This window comes from Ursus maritimus, unplaced genomic scaffold (assembly GCF_017311325.1).
Source record: "Ursus maritimus isolate PB19 unplaced genomic scaffold, ASM1731132v1 scaffold_7, whole genome shotgun sequence".
NCBI classification, from domain to species: Eukaryota; Metazoa; Chordata; class Mammalia; order Carnivora; family Ursidae; genus Ursus; species Ursus maritimus.
The window spans coordinates 80077183-80094976 of record NW_024426885.1 but is presented as its reverse complement, the minus strand read 5'-3'; positions in this window follow the sequence as shown (position 1 = coordinate 80094976).

The following is a 17794-nucleotide window of genomic DNA, read 5'->3' as shown; positions in this document are numbered from 1 at the left end:
TCGAATTTTTTCACACACAGGTTGTCCTCTGTTTTGAGCAGCTAGACCTGGACTGCCCTCAGCGGTTTCCATTTTGGGGGAGTTTCGTGTTTGGAGGACAATGAAACATTTTTTTAAATAGACTTTTTTTTAAAGAACAGATTTACAGAAAAATTGAGAAGATCTTACAGGAAGTTCTCATATACCTCGCGCCCAGTCCCTCCTAGTATTAACAAGTACGGTACATTTGTTGTAGTTAATGAAGCAATATTCACACATTAGTATCAACTGAAGTCCATGTTTTATTCATATTTCTTTAATTTTCACCTACTGTCTCTATGCTGTTCCAAGATCCCGCCCAGAACACCACACCACCTGTAGTCACCTGACTCTGTTGGCTCCTCTTGCCTATGGCAGTTTATCAGGATTTCCTTCTGTGTTGATGACCTTGACAGTATTGAGGAAAGCCAGTGACCCATTTTGTAGATGTCTCTCACTTGGGATTTGTCTGATGCTGTCTCCTGATTAGACTGGGGTTACGAATTGGGGGAAGGAGGGTCACATAGGTGAAGTGTCCTTCTGATCCCGTTATAGCCAGGTTACATGCTATCAACATGCGTAATGACTTTGATGTTGACTTTGGTCACCTGGCTGAGGTAGGGTTTGTCCCGTTTCTCTGCTGTACGGTTACTCCGAGCCCCCATATTTCCATACCCTCCTCTTTGGAAGGAAGTTACCTCGCACAGCTCACACAGAAGAAGTAGGGAGCATATGCATCCATTTTGGATTTTTTGGAATATTTCTGCACAGAAGAGTTGTCTCTTCTCCTCTAGTTATTTTTATTCAATCATTTCTTGTATCAGGACGGACTTGTGGATATTTATTTTTTCTGTTGGGTTAGAGTCCAATGCTCTGTTATTTTGCTGCTCAAGTTGTTCCGACTTTGGTCACCGGGAGACCTTTATTGGTTCCTGCTGGTCATGTAATTTTTACATAAGTATGACTATCTCTGCAAACACTCTAACTTCAAACACTGGGAGGCTAGTCCACTGATGACAAAACTTACTCTTAAGCCTAACGCACAAACGGTAAATCGTCATATTCTACTTATGCTTAGGTATTAATTTTCCAGGGTTGAAAATTATTTATATTAACAATCAGAAGCCACAGAAGAAGGGCCTGAAGAAGATGTGGGCCAACAACGCCAAGGCCATGAGTGTGCAGGCCAAGACGATCAAGCTCACCAAGCCCAGAGAGGTCAAGCCCACCATGCAAAGGGTGGCAGCCACAGGCTCAATCCACTTGCTGACGTCGCCTACCCCCCGGCCTGGGCAGCACACTCATGCTGCTCATGCCCGCAGCCCAGGAGTCTGGGGCTCTGCTGGCCAGAGTCTGGGGCCGGGGCTCAGATCAAGATCCAAGCTGCACTATAGCTCTGGCCTAGTTCCAGCTCCAGTTCAAGATCAAGAAGGTGCCCAGGCCTCTGCCCAGGCTCCCGAGGAGAGGCCTCTGTCTGCCGGTGTGACGGTGCAGGACCAGCGTGACCCTGGGCTGCTGTCTGCATGGGGCTGTGTCCTCCTGCGCGTTTATGAATAAGCCTAAGGCAGGATCTAGCAACAAAGGAAGGGAAGAAGGGGGGAGGAAGGGAGGGAAGGAAAGGAACCAGAGTTATTCTGTTAAGATGAGATTACCTATAAGATGAACTGAGGTTACCTTCCAGGTGAATTGGAGTTACCATGGCAACAGGTTGTGGTTTCTGGTTTGACAATTGAAACCTTTAATGCAGCTAACTATCAGTCAAAAGTTGGAACCAGCATGCAGAACTGGGGGCTACGTAATCCCAAAATGAGCCTTTTTGAGCCACAAACACAGAGAAATGGTAACCTCCCCCACACACACATACACACACACACACACACACACACACACACACACACATTCTTTTGGGGTAATTATGAAGATAATGAAGGTTCCAAGTTAATATTTATCACAAGGGGTTCGTTTTTTCAACCCTGTCCTCTGGATTCATATCTTTCTTAATTTCTTTCAAATATGTCACATGATGTGGTTAGATGATACTCCGACTCCTACCAAGGTTGGTTTATTAACTGATTGCTTTAAATAAAGCTATTTCATGTCAGAGTATATTCTCTACAATTCTACAGTCATTTTAATGACAAAGATGTGTCATTTCCTCTTTTCCTAATTTTTTCCCCTTTACCTCTACATTCTGTGAGAATTCAATTTTCTTTCCTATAAGTGGATTTGATTTTTTTCTTTGTAATTGGAGTATCATAAATTAAATGCTCATTATAAACTTCCCCTGACCCAACTGCCTTATGAATTTTTTTGTGTGTAATAGCCACTTTTCGTTAATACCCATGGATTACATTTTTGAAGATTTGTGTATCATTTTAGAAAGAGAGAGAGAGGGAGAGAGAGAGCATGCGAGGGGGACGGGGTGGAAGGGAGAAGGGCAAAAGGAGAGGGAGAGAGAATCCCAAGCCGACTCCGAAAGAGCTCTACGGAATTGGCTCACGAGGGGCGAGGCTGGCATGTCTGAGGTCTGCAGGGCAGGCGGCCAGGCATCTCTGCTGTTTGTCTGAGTCTGCAGGGGGTCTAGGTGCAGAAATCGTTCAGATTTAAGTCAGGTGTTGTCAGTTCCCCAGAAGAAATACTGCTGTTGTAGGAATCCTGTTTCTCTGGAGAACCTTGTCTAAGACTCTGTGTGTGTGTGTGTGTGTGTGTGTGTGTGTGTGTGTGTGTGTGAGTGTGTGTGTGTGTGTGTGTGTGTGTTTGCGGCTATGAGGTGCGATACAGAAATGACTCTGTAAGACTTCTAAGGCCAGGTGAAGAAAAGGTGATAGAGCTTCTGCTTGCTCCTTTTGGGGTTCTTGGGGTCGAGACCCAGCCACCATGCTGGGAGGATGGCGAAGAGCCAAACGAAAACAACTCATGTTGGTGCTGTGGTCACAGTCCAGCGGAGATCGGGTGACAAGCAGCCTCGAGCACCAGACGTGTGAGTGAGCGAGCGATCTTCTATTCCAGGGCGAGCCGTCTTCTGTTCCAGCCCTTGGCTGCTGAACTACACTGTTCATGCTTTGAGGAGCAGAGAGAAGCTACTCTCAGCTCCCCCCGCCTCCCACGGCCCAAGTTGCAATTTGTAAGCAGACGAAACGCCTGCTTCCTTCTCAGCCGGTACTCTTGGGGTGGATTGCAAGCAGCGACAGAGCGCTGGGACACTCTGTGGAGGAAGGTATGGATCGGCCGAGACTAGGATGTTCCCTCTGGTACCGCAGTGACGATCAACCCTCAAGCGGCAGAGACCTCCAAGAGCAAAGGTTTACCTCTCATCATGTCACTTGTCACTGTGGGGCCACTGCCGCTCTACCCCCAAGAATCTCTGTTCTGGACTCAGATCAGCCTCTGTCCGCAACCTGCTGATTCACAGTAAACTAGGGCAGAAGAGACAACAAAGGAACCTTAGTGTGACTCTTAAAGCTCCTACTTGGAAGAGGTGCATGTTTCCATTCACACTTCCCTGGACAAAGAAGTCACGTGGCCAAGGCTGACAACAGGAAATAATAATTCTGCCCGGATGGAGCGCAAGTCCCACAGGCAGCCACACCCGGTGGGCGGGCAGCACCCTCAGCAGGGAGGGCTGTGGGCTGAGCAGTCTCGTGATCTACCAGAGGGAACATACTTAGAGAGCAGTCAGAGCGCCCATGGTTTGGACTCTCTCTACGTCTACTTTCAGAAAAGACATTGGTCACATATCAACAGCCCCCTTACAACGGTGCCCACTTTGCAGCCTGAGTGGAAGACTGTTTCTCTGTTCCCTATCCCTCCTCAACCTTCATCATACAGTCTTGTAATCACTCTGCCGCTGGCGGGGGCTGGGTGGATGGTCGCAGGATGGGTTTAACCTGAAGGCTCTCCTTCAAGGGCAGTGAGGAGTTCTTGAGGTTTTGAGAGCAGAGGAGAAAGCAACCTGCCTCCTACTTTAGACAGACTGATCTGGGGGCCATTGGGAGCATGGGTTCAAGTAGGGTGACCCCGGAGGCCAGCTGACCGGCATTTCTGAGGATTTTGTCTAGAACAGTGGTGACTGGAGTCTGAGGAAGATGACAATGGGACAAAGAGGAAGGAAGTGGTTAAAAACATGTGGGTAAGTGGCAGTGACCAGCATAAGTGATAGCTAGGATGTGGAAAATAGGAGAAATAGGGGGGATGCTTGAGTTTTGCATCTGAAAGCATTCCTCAGCAGGGTGGAACAGACCTCTGGGAAGTGTCTTTGTTGTGTTACCATCTCCAGCTTCCCAGAGAGCCTAATCTACAAAGATGTGTCCAGGAACGTTGGGCTATTGCTCAAGGAGTGAGTTTCCTGTTAATGTTTCACTGCTTCTCTCACTGGTCTTCTCCATTTCTTAACCCAAATCTACATGAAAAGAGTTTTAGACCAAGAAAGACAGTAATGGCAAGAAAATTTCTACCTGAACTTTGCTGAAGTGTGTCTGTGAACGCCTGGCGAGGAAGGAGGTGAGGTCACCTCAGATGACGCTGTCTACCGCTCCATGATCCATGACAAGCGCCAAGAGACCCAGGGAGTTGTCGGCAGGCATATCTACACGGGTATTATCCGTTTGAGTGGCCAGAGAAAACTATCCCTTGAGGAACGAGGAAGGAGAGAGAATTTACCTGCCCAGATTCCTCTTGACTGATGTTCCCCGATGGTCAAGTTTCTCCCCACAAGGAGATAATGCCCCTGGACTTCTGGGTGTGTCAATCCAGCCCTTCCAGTGACCCCCTGGAATGCTAGATCCCAAACCCCCATAAGTGCTGTTCTGTGCTGGACACGGTGCCCAGAACCGGAAACTCCCAAGCGTGCAGGTGGTCAGTCAGGGCTGAGCGAGCACACTCCGGGCAAGTTACAGGTTGGCCTTGGGAACAGAATGGGGGGCACATGCAGAGTTTAGGGTTCTGTACTGATAGCTCGGGTCCCAGGAGATGGGTGGAGATGAAGGGGTCTGAAAGGATGGGTGAGATCCAGGGGCTTTATTCACATCATCGGATCCTCACAGCTCATAAGCGAGGTTCCAGGTACCGGCCGATGCCCTCCTGCTAGGGATGCAGCGAGATTTGGAAGGAAGTCCAGGTCACAGCACGAGATCGGTAGGCTTGGACCTGACTTTTGGCATCATGGGGGAGTCCGTGTCTGCTTTGCTCCCATTGCATTCCCGCAGATGGGTGCAGTGTCCGCCTCATCGTATGCATTCAGTCGGTACTGCGCCAACGGAGTTAGGGAATAAGACACTCCGTGAGTAGGAAACAATATCACATATGCAATTCTTCCTTCTCAGCTTTCCTGTTGTGTAATTATTCAAAATCACAGGACTCTGGACACATTTGAGTGCTGAAAAATATAAAAAATATAGTTTAAAAGGGAAAAAAAGGGCCTCAGTTATGTACTTGATTTTTCATTGGTAGGAGTACTCTTCTCGCCTGAATATATTATTTATGAAGAGGTGCTCACTGAAAGCAGACTGGAATCTTCATCTCATCAGTTAGAAACAGTTTTTACATTAAAAAAATAAAACAGCTGGCTTTCTTATTTCAAATGTTAGACTCGAAGCAGGAACCTGACTCCCAGGCAGTGATCAGTCACCAACATGGTATAAAAGCCTCAGAATTATAGCACTTAGTAAGGTATTGAGTTCCAATAGCTTCGAAAATCCGTAATATTACAGATATCTTGTTTTTTCCATCCTTGACTGCTATCGTTAGCTTTCCATTTTGATGATAATTGGGTGAAAATTGACTATGGGAACATTATTCAATAACACAGCAGCTTGAATAATATATATGTCTGCCAATGACCTGTATATTCTGAGTCTAACATCAAGTAAGAAAAGGAAGATAAAGTATAAATTTGCTTTGCAGTTGCGTGGCTTATTTTTTTTTTTCCTGCAGAAGTTGACAAGCTGATACTAACATTTATGTGGAAATACAAAAGACCCCAAGTAGCCAAAGCGATCTTTAAAAAAGAAGAACAACATAGAGTACGCATATTTTCCTATTTCAAAACATACTGGGATAAAGATTGTGTGGTGCTGGCATAAGGGTAGATATATAGACGGCGGAATAGAATTACAAATGCGTATGTACACCCTTGCATTGACATTGGTTGACTTTTGAAAAAAGGACCCAAGACAACTCAAAGGGGAAAGAGTTGTTTAAATGGTACTGAGACCACTGGATCTCCATGTGCAAATATATCAAATTGGACTCCTATCTCATGCCATATCCCCAAATTAACTCAAAATAGAACACAGACCTAAGTGCAAAATATAAAACTATGAGATCCTGGGACGCCTGGGTGGCTCAGTCGTTAATCCTCTGCCTTCGGCTCAGGGCGTGATCCCAGCGTCCTGGGATCGAGCCCTGCATCAGGCTCCTCCACTGGGAGCCTGCTTCTTCCTCTCCCACTCCCCCTGCTTGTGTTCCCTCTCTCGCTGGCTGTCTCTCTCTGTCAAATAAATAAAATCTTTAAAAAAACAAAACAAAACTATGAGATCCTTAGAGGAAAACATAGAAACAAGTCTTTGTGACCTTGGGTTCAACAATGGATTCTTAGATAAAATGTCAAAAGCACAAATGACAAGAGAAGGAAACAGACAAAATGAACTGCATTAAAATTAAAAACTTTCATGCTGCAAATGATGTTAAGAAAGTACAAAGACAGCCCAAAGAATAGGAGAAATATTGTAGATCATATACCTGATAAGTAACTCACAGCCACATATGTAAAAAGCTCTTATAACTCAATAATAAAAAGACAAGCAGATGAAAAATGGTAGTGGATTTGCATAGACATCTCTCCAAAGGGGATGTGCAAACAGCCAGCACACTCATAAAAACATTTTCAACGTTCTTAGTCATTAGGGAATTGCAAATCAAAACCGCAGTGAGATTGCACTTCACATCCACTTAGGCTGCCTCTAATCAAAAAGACAGACAGTGACAAGTGTTAGGAATAATGGGGGGAGATTGGGACTGCATTCTTTGCTCTCAAGTGCTACGTAGACAAGTTTGGCAGTTTATTGAAATGTGAAACGTAGAGTCAGTTACCATACAATCCAGCAATTCTGCTTACTCCTAGGTAAATACCCGAGAGAAAGAGAGAAATGAAAACGAGCCCATGCATGTTTGAGGCAGTGTTATTCATAATTGCCACGGAGTGTGAACAAATGTTCATCAACCGCTAAGTAAAGTGACGTATCCACACCGTGCCCTACCATGCGTCCACAAAAAGGAATGAGGTTCTGGTACCTAGTACAACACGGATGAATCTTAAAGATAATAAGCACAGCGAAAACAGCCAGTCATGAGAGGCACCATGTTACCTGATTGCGCTGATGTACAATGTCCAGAATACAGACAGGAAATCGATTAGTGGTTCCCTTGGGCTGAGAGGGAGGAATTGGGGGCTCACTGTTAATGAGTATGGGTTTTAGGGGGAGGTGATGAAAATATTCTGAATTTAGAATATGGTAAGAGCTGCACAACTCTGTGAATATATTGGAAAAAAATGGACTATACACTTTAAATGGGTGAATTGTACGGGGGCTTTGGGGGCAGCGGGGAATATTTCGTTTCTCTGAGCCTCAGTTTCATTATTTGTAGGATACTTAGTTTACAGGTTTTTGTTGCAATGAAGTGATGTATGTAAAGTGCCCAGAGGAGGACGTGGCACTTGGGAAGGTGCACAGCAATGTTTACTGTTCAAGGAGGTAATTTTAACCCATTTTCAACATGGATTTTAAAAGATTCATTTATCTATTTGAGAGAGAGAGGCAATGCAAGCATGTGGGGAGGAGCGGGGTAGAGGGAGAGGGAGAGAATCCTCAATTCATTACTGGAGAGTCCAGATTTTTGCACCGAGCCTCTGTGTTGCATTCTCTGGGCATGAGAGCAGTCCTCTAACATTTAAATGTACCCTGCCAGGTGACCCATGCACACTCACTGCCACCAAGGTTAAATTAAATGACCAGGTCGAAATGCTCTGCCTGACATTGTGGACTATTTGCAGGAATCAGAGAATGCGACTGTATGCACTCAGTGTGAGTTGAGGCACCTGGCTTGTCTTGCCCGCTAGACAGCAAGCTTCCAAGCAGTGGAAACGCTGGCCAGTATCTTCCCTTGTACAGCCACGCAGTAGGGATGCTGGGGCCGGGGTGCGTGCTTCCTGGAAGAGGCTAGCTGCTTGGTGGTGCAGGAAAATTAGCCTCGTGTGATGGCTTCAGCTAGTGTCCAACAGGCATGGTCCACTTTTGAGTTGGTAATGGATATTTTGCAATCCATTTCTCAGAAAAAATGAACCTTGGGATTTCCTAAGATCCTCTGTGAACATCAAGTAGCTCTTCACTAAGTCAAAGCTACAAAATCAAAGATACAAAATCAGGATGGCTTCACCCAGCGATGGATCTGATGTGGTTCTTCTTGACTATAACTCCAACAAATGTGTATGTACCTTATTTGCATGGGAACTGCCTTTAAAATATACTTTTGTGGGATGCCTGGGTGGCTCAGTAGGTTAAGCAACTGCCTTCAGCTCAGATCGTGATCTCAGGGGCCTGGGATCGAGCCCCGCATCGGGCTCCCTGCTCAGTGGGGAGCCTGCTTCTCCCTCTGCCCCTCCCCCTCCACTCCTCCTCTCTCTCTCTCACAAAAATAAATAAAATCTTTAATATATACACCCTTTGTGGAAGAAAAAGAATAATCCCACATAATTCCAATGCCCACTGCCTGGAGATAATCATCTTTAAGTTTTCATGAATATCTATTCGTATCTATATAGAGATACATTTAGATATGGAAGGACAGAGTTTGATGTCATTTTCTTGAAAAGCCTTTTCCTCATCTTCTACCCCCACCTCATTCTAGATTAAGTTTCTCTGTTATACCAATTTATAGCACGTGTACTTTTTCTTGATGTTCCTTATTAGAGAATGTATTACTTAATTAATTACTATAGATGTTTCCTGCTGTAAATATCCACTCTGAGATAAACTCAAGTGTCTATCTTACTCATACTGTATCCCTAGAATTTGAGTGCCAGGGAGATCGTTGGATACACTTTCAACACATAGTTCTTGAATTAACAAACTAATAGGAAGGGTCTATATGCGTGTGTATGGACGCGCGCTTCCAAAGCCAGTTAGCTGCCACCTCAATCACGGTGTCAAGGGCAATCATGAAGGAATCACGTGGACACAAAGCACGCCACTTTAGCTCTCATTAGGAACCACTGCGTTCCGTCAATCTGGAACAGAGTAGAGAACTCACACACGTGTGTGTGTGCACACACGGTCGGTGAAAAGGGATAGGAGGCAGAGAGGTTCCTGGCTGCACTGAGCCTGGTCTGGTCTTCACTAAGTGCTGCTTGGGAGCCTTCTCCAGGTAGGAGCCGTCATCTAAGTCTCATCTCATGCCAGAACCAAGCCGGCTCTCAGTGAAAGCTCCCTAGGCTTCCAGTGAGGATGTGACTAAGCATTCCTACAAATGACATTGCTCATGACTTAGGAATCTCTCTAGGGTATAAAAACTCAGTCTGCATTGTGGGCAGAAAGGTGTGTGAACGTGCACAAATTTTGTCTTCTTGGAACCTCCATTTCTTCTTAAAATGGGGATAGGGCGCCTGGGTGGCTCAGCCAGTTAAGCAACCAACTCTTGATTTTGGCTCAGGTCCTGACCTCAGGGTCCCAGGATCAAGCTCAGGGAGTCTGCTTGAGATTCTCTCTCTGCCTCTGCCTCTCCCCCCAACTTGTGTTCTCTTTCTCTCTAAAATAATAAATAAATCTTAAAAAAAATAAAATGATGGTAATAACACCTGCTTCAAAATTGGAGAATAAAATGCAGCAGTGAAAATAAAAGTAAAAAGGGTACTTGCACGGACCAGTTGATAATACTCTGTAAATGGAAGCATGAGACCACCTCAAACCCTGCGCCTCTGAGACCCTCCACCCTGTCCTCATTCCTTACAAGAGACCATCTCGGTAAACTTCCCTATTCAAACACTGCCTCTTATTGCCAAGAAGGTACCTATTACTGTTGTCATCTGGATTCTGGATCTTTATCCAAAGCAAACTAGCTCTAGGGTCTACAAGTCTGACGGAATTATACAGCACCCCCCCCCAGACCCCAGAAAGCCTTTGAGATTGTTACTCTCAGACAGTAACTACCAGCAACTCCATCTGCTCTTCCGGCTGTGCAGGGATTCAAACCTGCACCTTCACTGGAACGTTATAGTGCTGAGCGGAGCACTTCCGTGAGCGAAGCCAGGCGCATAAAACCATATATTATATGAATGACATAGAATAGTTTTAAGCCCTCAGAGACAGAAAACAGACTGGTGGCTTCCAGAGCCTCGAGGAAGGGAGAGTGAGCAGCGGCTTCTGAATGGGTGCAGGTTTTCTTGGGAGTAGCGAGATGTTTTGGAACTAGAAGGAGGCGGTTGGTTGCACAACACGGAGCATGCCGCTTGCCACTGAATTGTATATTTCAAAATGGGTCATTTTATGCTATGTGAATTTCACCTCAGTTAAAAACAACAAGGTGGCGGGGGCAAGGAAGGGACTTTCCAAATTCCAAGTTGTTAAGAAAATCCTTTCTCAGTGGAAAAATGAGTAAGGTATGATGCATAGGAAAAGTCAAGAGCTGGAGGATTGGAGAAAACGCCCCAGAGCAGAGCACAACCTGCACAACGCAGACTTAGCAGGATGGGTGTAGACGGTGCCGTGCTGAGTGCCCTTCCTGCATGGATTCCAGGTTCCGCCAACCCAACAGATGGTCTTCACGGGCCCTCCAAAGTGCAGTCACGCCCACAGATTGCTTCCTGGTGCTGGAATCTCAGCTCTCCCATGGCAGACACTGGGGTATTGCATTAACCTTTTAGTGAAAAGCCTGGAATGGTGCCCGGCTCAAAACTCGTAGTTGTTCAGTAAATATTTGCTGAGACAAAATCCTCTAGTTGTGTTTGAACACCTTTTCTGCCATCAGTGCGAAGTTTGAACACAGTCCTTCGCTAACAGCTCTGTCCGCTCTTACCTAAGATGAGTGTAGAAAGAGTCCCCTCCACGTGCTGTGGTTAAGGAGTCCGATCTATTCCTGCCTGGCCGCGGCCGAGGGCCAGACTGCATCACTCACCAGCTATCTTCACACTGTGAATCAGACCTTCTCTGTGGGGCAATAGCACAGTAGGGGAGCAGCTTCCGAGGACGGGGGACCCTGGGTCTTTGCTTAGAAATTGTGAAAACCTTGCCAGTACTGGTCGAAAGTCCTGGCGGTCTTCCATCGCCATAGTGACAGAAAATCCCAGGGGGTTCGTGCAACTTCACTGCTAAACTTCTTGCCTGCTTCTGCAGGGTCAATGAAGCCATGATCCACTATTACCAGTAGGCACCGGGTCATTTATTTGCAAGCCAAAATGAACCTGTGGGGGTCCAAAGGCAAAGCTGCCAAGTCCTATGACCTAAATGTATCAACAAGTGGGGTAAAAACTTCTAGAGATGCTCTTCGGGCTGTTCCAGGTCTATGTTCCACCAGAGAAATATTTCAAATACTGGCTATGAACCTAAGAGACGGAACAAAATACAGATTTCTGCGCTCATTAGTTAATCCGTGAGCACTGGAGATTTTGTAGAGCCTTTATTTACAATAGAAAATCATAATGCCATTACAAGGGAAGCTAAGAATAACTTCTGTGCCTTGGCCTCTCTCCTCCCCCTGGTGTGTGTTTGCAAAGGGCAGTTCCTCACACGGTGGTCCTTCAGCATCGCCGTTATCAACGGTAGTCGGTAATGTGCGGATTCCCAGGCACAACACTGGACTTACTGAAACATCTCTAGGAGCGGAACCTGCCAATATGTATTTAAAAATATTCCTCGGGCCACACGTATGCATCTTTATGGTTAAGATGTATTTCCTTCTTGTTCTTCACAATTATCAGAAGGGCAGGTGAGATGTGTCTTCATTTTGCGGAGAAAGAAATGGAAACTCAAGAGATGTTAAATCCAAGGCGATACAGTTAATTTGTGGCAAGGCTAAAATTTGAATCCGGATTTGCCTGATTTTGGATCTCATCCTTGGCTTGCCCTGCGCTGGAAAACAAAAAGGGGGATCAAACTATGAAATGACTGGGATATATCTCCAGAGGGATAAGGAATCTTTTCAACCCGCAGAAGCCCAGTTAGGACTGGGGAAACAGTGCCATCTGGTGGCCGCCTGGGAGCAAAGCGAACGAGGGGGAAAATCAATTTTTTTTGATTGAACAGGGGATCATTTCCTCTTGCTAGCTTTGCGGCACTTTTCGTGGATGGGTTTGTGTTAAGTCAGCTTCGCTCCTTTGGAGGACCAGCTGACTGGTGTTTTGTGCTTTGGTTTTGTAACCGAGAACTTTTCTTCTCCTAGCTGAAGTTAATTGACTCATATAGGGCAGGACACCTCAGGTCTTTAGTGCCACATAACAACCAGTAGATCCAAGGGACCCTAGTGAAACTCTTTGTGGAACCAACATACCTTGTATCTCTAGAAGCTTAGTCTTCATTTTAAAAATTTTATTCAAAAGTGGGGTTTGTTTTGGGTTTTGTTTGTTTGTTTTCCCATAGTTACAAAATCTTTTTGACAAAACCAAGGTGTCATCAGAGTGTTAAAGAATAGGACCCTCAACAGCCACTTGCAGGAGCCCCCAGAGATGAGGAGCCCCTCTGCCCCCTCCACTCCAGCACACGGACCTCTGCAAATCCCCGAGGAAGTCACCATAGGGAGCTGTCCGTGGGCAGGTGCCTCATGTGGACCACAGAACTATCCAGACAGCCCCCAAAACAGCCAGTGTGGCCTGACAATTCACCTCCAAGATGGCACAGAATCTGCTTACGCCACCCCAGGCAGCTGTGCAAATTCTCAGTCCTCGTTCTGGAATCTTCACACGTGCTTGTCTTGTCTCAAACGCCGACCTTGCGAGTGGCTGTGTAGTAGAGCCGTGGGGACCAGGATGCCAGCCCCCCGGGCCCCCCCAGGCGCAGCTGCACTGCTCTCCCCTCTGTGTCCCCACTGCCCTTGCTCATTGCTGCCACGGGAGCCTTTCACACCCTCGTCCTTCCTCCAGATTTCAGGTCAGGTGTCATTTTCCTGACCTCACACACGAGGTCACACCCTCTTGTCCTGCTGCCCTTCTTCCTTTTCTTCCAACGGCCTCTGTCACAGTTGTGACCAACCATCTGACTGTGTCACCGTCTCAGGCATGTCTGCCTCTAGATGGGAGACCCTGGGAAGTATCAGCGTTTGTGAGCCAGAGCCTCACAGGCACACAGGAGTGCAAGAAGCATTGACGGACTCACTCCCTGAGCCTGTGAGCGACGCTCATCCCACCCCCACGACCTCACCCCCACCCCTCAGATCCTGTCTTCCAGGCGGTGGCTTTGTGAGATTGCTTGATGCCAGAGATCTCAAAGTTGCTGCCTAAACCCTATTGCCCTAAACCCCATCTTCAAGGTGGGGAGAGGTCCTACGCACTTTTCCAGTCCTGGCAAGATGGTGAAAGATGGCAATTTTGCTTGACAATACCCTGCTGGTTTCTTGAGAATATTCTGAGTCTTACTGATTGTGTAACTTTGGATGAGTTCATGGAGCTTTTAAACCCTCGCTTCCTTCATCTATAAAGTGGGGGACAGGGGCGCCTGGGTGGCACAGCGGTTAGGCGTCTGCCTTCGGCTCAGGGCATGATCCCAGCGTTATGGGATCGAGCCCCACATCAGGCTCCTCTGCTATGAGCCTGCTTCTTCCTCTCCCACTCCCCCTGCTTGTGTTCCCTCTCTCGCTGGCTGTCTCTATCTCTGTCAAATAAATAAATAAAAATCTTAAAAAATAAATAAATAAAAATATAAAGTGGGGGACAACAGAACCATTGGGGGGGGGCGCCCAGGGCTCAGTCGACTACCAGGGCCTCTGCGTGAAAGCACGGTTTGACAGGTGGCTGCCCCAGGCTGCTGGAGGAGGCTCGGGAACCCACTAGGGCACAGGGGAGCCCACGCTGCCGCACAGTGCACCTGGGGTTCGGCTTCTGGTCCACGGCCGCCTGCCTGTGTGGGGGTCACGCTAGAGCCTCGCCCCCTCCTCGCTGGATGTCCCTGTGCCCCGAGCAAGCTGCAGGCGGAGGGCTGCCCGAGCCGGCACGACGGTGAGCTGCTGGAGCTCACCTTCGCGAGTACGTTAAGGGCCCTGCATCAGTGGGGGGGCTCGGGCCCTGGTGGGGTGTTCTGTATCGGGAGTGAGGGGCCCCCAAAGGGAAGGATGTGCAGAAGCTCAGGTTGAAGGGGGTCAAGGGCTCCAACCGTGGAGGTCTAGGCCACCACGCCATACGGTGGCCTCGTGTCCACAGAAGCCGGGCAGGCCCCCAGCTCGCAGGTGGGAGGTGGTGCAAATGAACTGCAACTGGGCTTGACGGGGAAAATCCCTTCCCGCTGGGCTTTCTCAGAGTCTCCCGCCCCCAGATCTCCAGCTTTTGCAAGTGGCCTGGATAGGGAAGTTGTTTTCCTTTCAAGAAGGGGGTGTAATAATCATTTCCCCCAGGCCAGAGTGTAAAGACGAAGAGGGAGACTGGATTGACCAGTCCAGCCCACGAGCCTCTACACTCTGTGGAAGGGAATCTCCCCGGGGCGAGGCAGGGTTTTTCCACTTCTTGTCATAACCCACCGTGGGGATAGGGTGCCGAGAACTGTCCCCAGCTGTGGGTTGTGACAGCAGGTAGAGGCCTTGTTGGAAGAACAGCTGCAGGCCTGCTGCCCCTCGGCGGTCTCCCACCCCATTCTGGGCCGATAGAACTTTCTTGCTCCTTTGGCTGACCCACCGTGGGCCCCCTTCCTCCAGGACGCCAGCTGCACTGGGTGTACGTGATGTATTTGGGCATGTTCACGTTTTCCCCTTAATATCAGATTCTGGTTTCGTACTTTTGTGTATTCGAGTCCTAAGGCCGTCCTTCCCGCACTGTGTTCTCAGGTGCACGGGCGAGCTCAGGTCTANGCAGCAGGAATACGTCTGGTTTGATCACTGGGAACAACTCTTTGGAGGGCAGTGCGTATGGAACCGTCTCGTTTTTGCCAATGAGAGCGGCTCTCCGGCCACAGCGCCCTCTTGAAACCCCTCCACCTGCAGGGTTCCGGGGGAAACTAGGTTTGAACTCAGTTGCCCCCTGACTTGATCTCCTGCTTCTGGGAGACTGGAAATTGGTCTGGACAGAACAGGTGGTGCAGGAGGGCAAGCAGAGTCTGTCTGCACAGGGTGAAAGTTCAAAGGAGAAGCCAAGCTTAGCTGAGGGTTCTCTATAAGGGTAATAGAGGCTTCTCCCAGGGCACGGGACTCGCTTCCCATACCAGATCCATCCTTCGCGGGATTGGGCTACGCCTACCATGCACAACCAGGCGTGTGTGTGTGTGTGTGTGTGTGTGTGTTTAAAAAATGAGTTGGCAACGATAGGTTTAAGAACAGTATCTCTGTATCCATTTTGAGCTGTGCAGGGGTGGGTGTATGAGGCAAAGTCTAACTTTTTTAACCTTTACAGATTCTGGGCTTTTCTTGTTGGCTTCCAGAGAGACCATAAACTGCGGCTTCTTTGTGCTGCCCAGAGGTGGTGTTCTGCTCTGCTGTGGAAGGGATGCATGTCCTGGGAGCTGAAGGAGAAAAGAAAGTTTCTTTCCCACACTGTGAGATCCCCGCAAACCTGCCTCACTGTGTTGAAACGGGGCAAATGTAGCAGAGCTCTCTGGGTGACGTGTGTCTGATCGTGTATTCTTGTCCCCGTAGTCACTGCCCCCTCTAGTTATTGTATCTGTCTGGGCTTTGCGGGACCTCAGAGCGGCTGGCTGGGTGGCCGGTAGGTGGCCTGGTTTCTGTAAATATGACACGTTGGTCTTCTCTGTGTTCTTTTGGGGTTTTATTATTTACAAACTTCTTTTTGTAGTGAGAAAAATAGCCAAAGCATCTTTGACAAAAGGTCCTGCTGCAGGAAAAGAACCTGGGACAGAGCCTTGTCGCCCCTCTTGAAGTGTGGGGGCCTTGAACCACCCTTTCTCTTGGGTTCCCCTTCCCCTATTTCCTATTTGGGGCCAGATCTTCAGTCCTAAAAATTTGATTCCTGCCCTATCCCTTTTTCTTTTCCCCCTCTCCCCCTAAAAAAAAAGCCCCACACACATGAACCTTTAAATCCTGAAGAAGCTAAGAGCACTCCATCCCTTGTTCCCAGTCTCCTGTGTCAAGACCAATCCTTGCTGTGATTCGTACCAATACACTTGTATTTGGATGGACCAAACCTGCTTTAGTCTCTCATCTTCGGGTAGAGAGAAGCAGAAGCAATGAGGGCGGCCTTCCACATAGAAAGTACGGTCAGGAGACCAAGAAAGGGAAGATGAATGCATATCCAAGTCACTCAGGAACTTTGGTACAGGTGCAAGAAACTTGTGTCAAAGTGGCCACAAGATTGCTTATTTATTTATCTTTTACTGAATTTTTAAAAGATTTTATTTATTAGAGAGAGAGAGCGTGCATGCACAGAAGGAGGGGGAGGAGGAGAGGGAGAAGCAGGCTCCCCGCTGAGCAGGGAGCCTGATGCAGGGCTCGATCCCAGGACCCTGAGGTCTATGACCTGAGCCAAAGGCAGACGCTTCACCGACTGAGCCACCCAGGTGCCCCTGAAAGATTGTTTAATAGAAACCAAAGGCTTGTGGTGTGAAGTCTTGAATTTATGGGGAGGGGAGAAAGGGGGGAGAGACTGTACTTATCTGTTCATTCCCTGATCCCCTCCCCTCATTTCTGACCAGTAAAAACTTACTGGTACTGGAAAAGAACATCAACCCAGAACCACTGGAAGGAGTAGCAAGATGATGTACATGTAATCCTGCCCCACGACCTACGATGTTAGTGCTGAGTTTTTCCTTGATATCCCTCACCAGGTTGAGGAAATTCCCTTCTATTTCCAGTTTTGCAGAAATTCCATCATGAATAGATGTGGAATTTTGTCAATGCTTTTTTTCACATAAGCACATAGCATAGTGCATAGTAATCACTCGGTTAAGTTTTTTCCTCCCTCTATAACCACTTTTTCTTTATTTTTCATTCTGTAACTTCCTCATTAGTTGGCTGGCCAGCATCGAGTGGTATGGAAATAATCTTGTTCAGCTAGGGGTAGCTCCAGACCCTGCATCTTTGAACTTGGCTGAGGCTTACATTGGGAGTGGAGCGTTGGAGATACCCAAACCTTGGCAGGGCTGACCCAGATATGTCTACCTAGAGAAACCATTTCCAGAACCCCCTGTTCTCCTCCAGTCCTTGTCCTGGATCTCCCATTCCTCAGCCACCTGGAGACATTCTGTTCACCCTCGGGGTACCACTTTGGCAGTGCCCAACTTCTGGGGCACTGTCTCCTTACACTTCCCCACCAAGTCTTTTTTTTTTTTAAGATTTATTTATTCATTTGAGAGATCGAGAGAGAGAGAGAGCATACTCGCAAGTGGGGGGAGGGGCAGAGGCAGAGGGAAAGAGAGAGAATCTCAAGCAGACTCCTCGGTGAGCACAGAGCCTGACTTGGGGCTTGATCCCACGACACTGAGATCATGACCTGAGCCAAAATCAAGAGTTAGATGCTTAATCAACTGAGCCACCCAGGCGACACCCCTCCCCCTCCAACCAAGTTTTTAGTTCAAGGTTAAGTAAGTCAGGTAGGAGCTAAAGCGCTAATGCCCGTAGGGGCTAAATGTCTTCACTT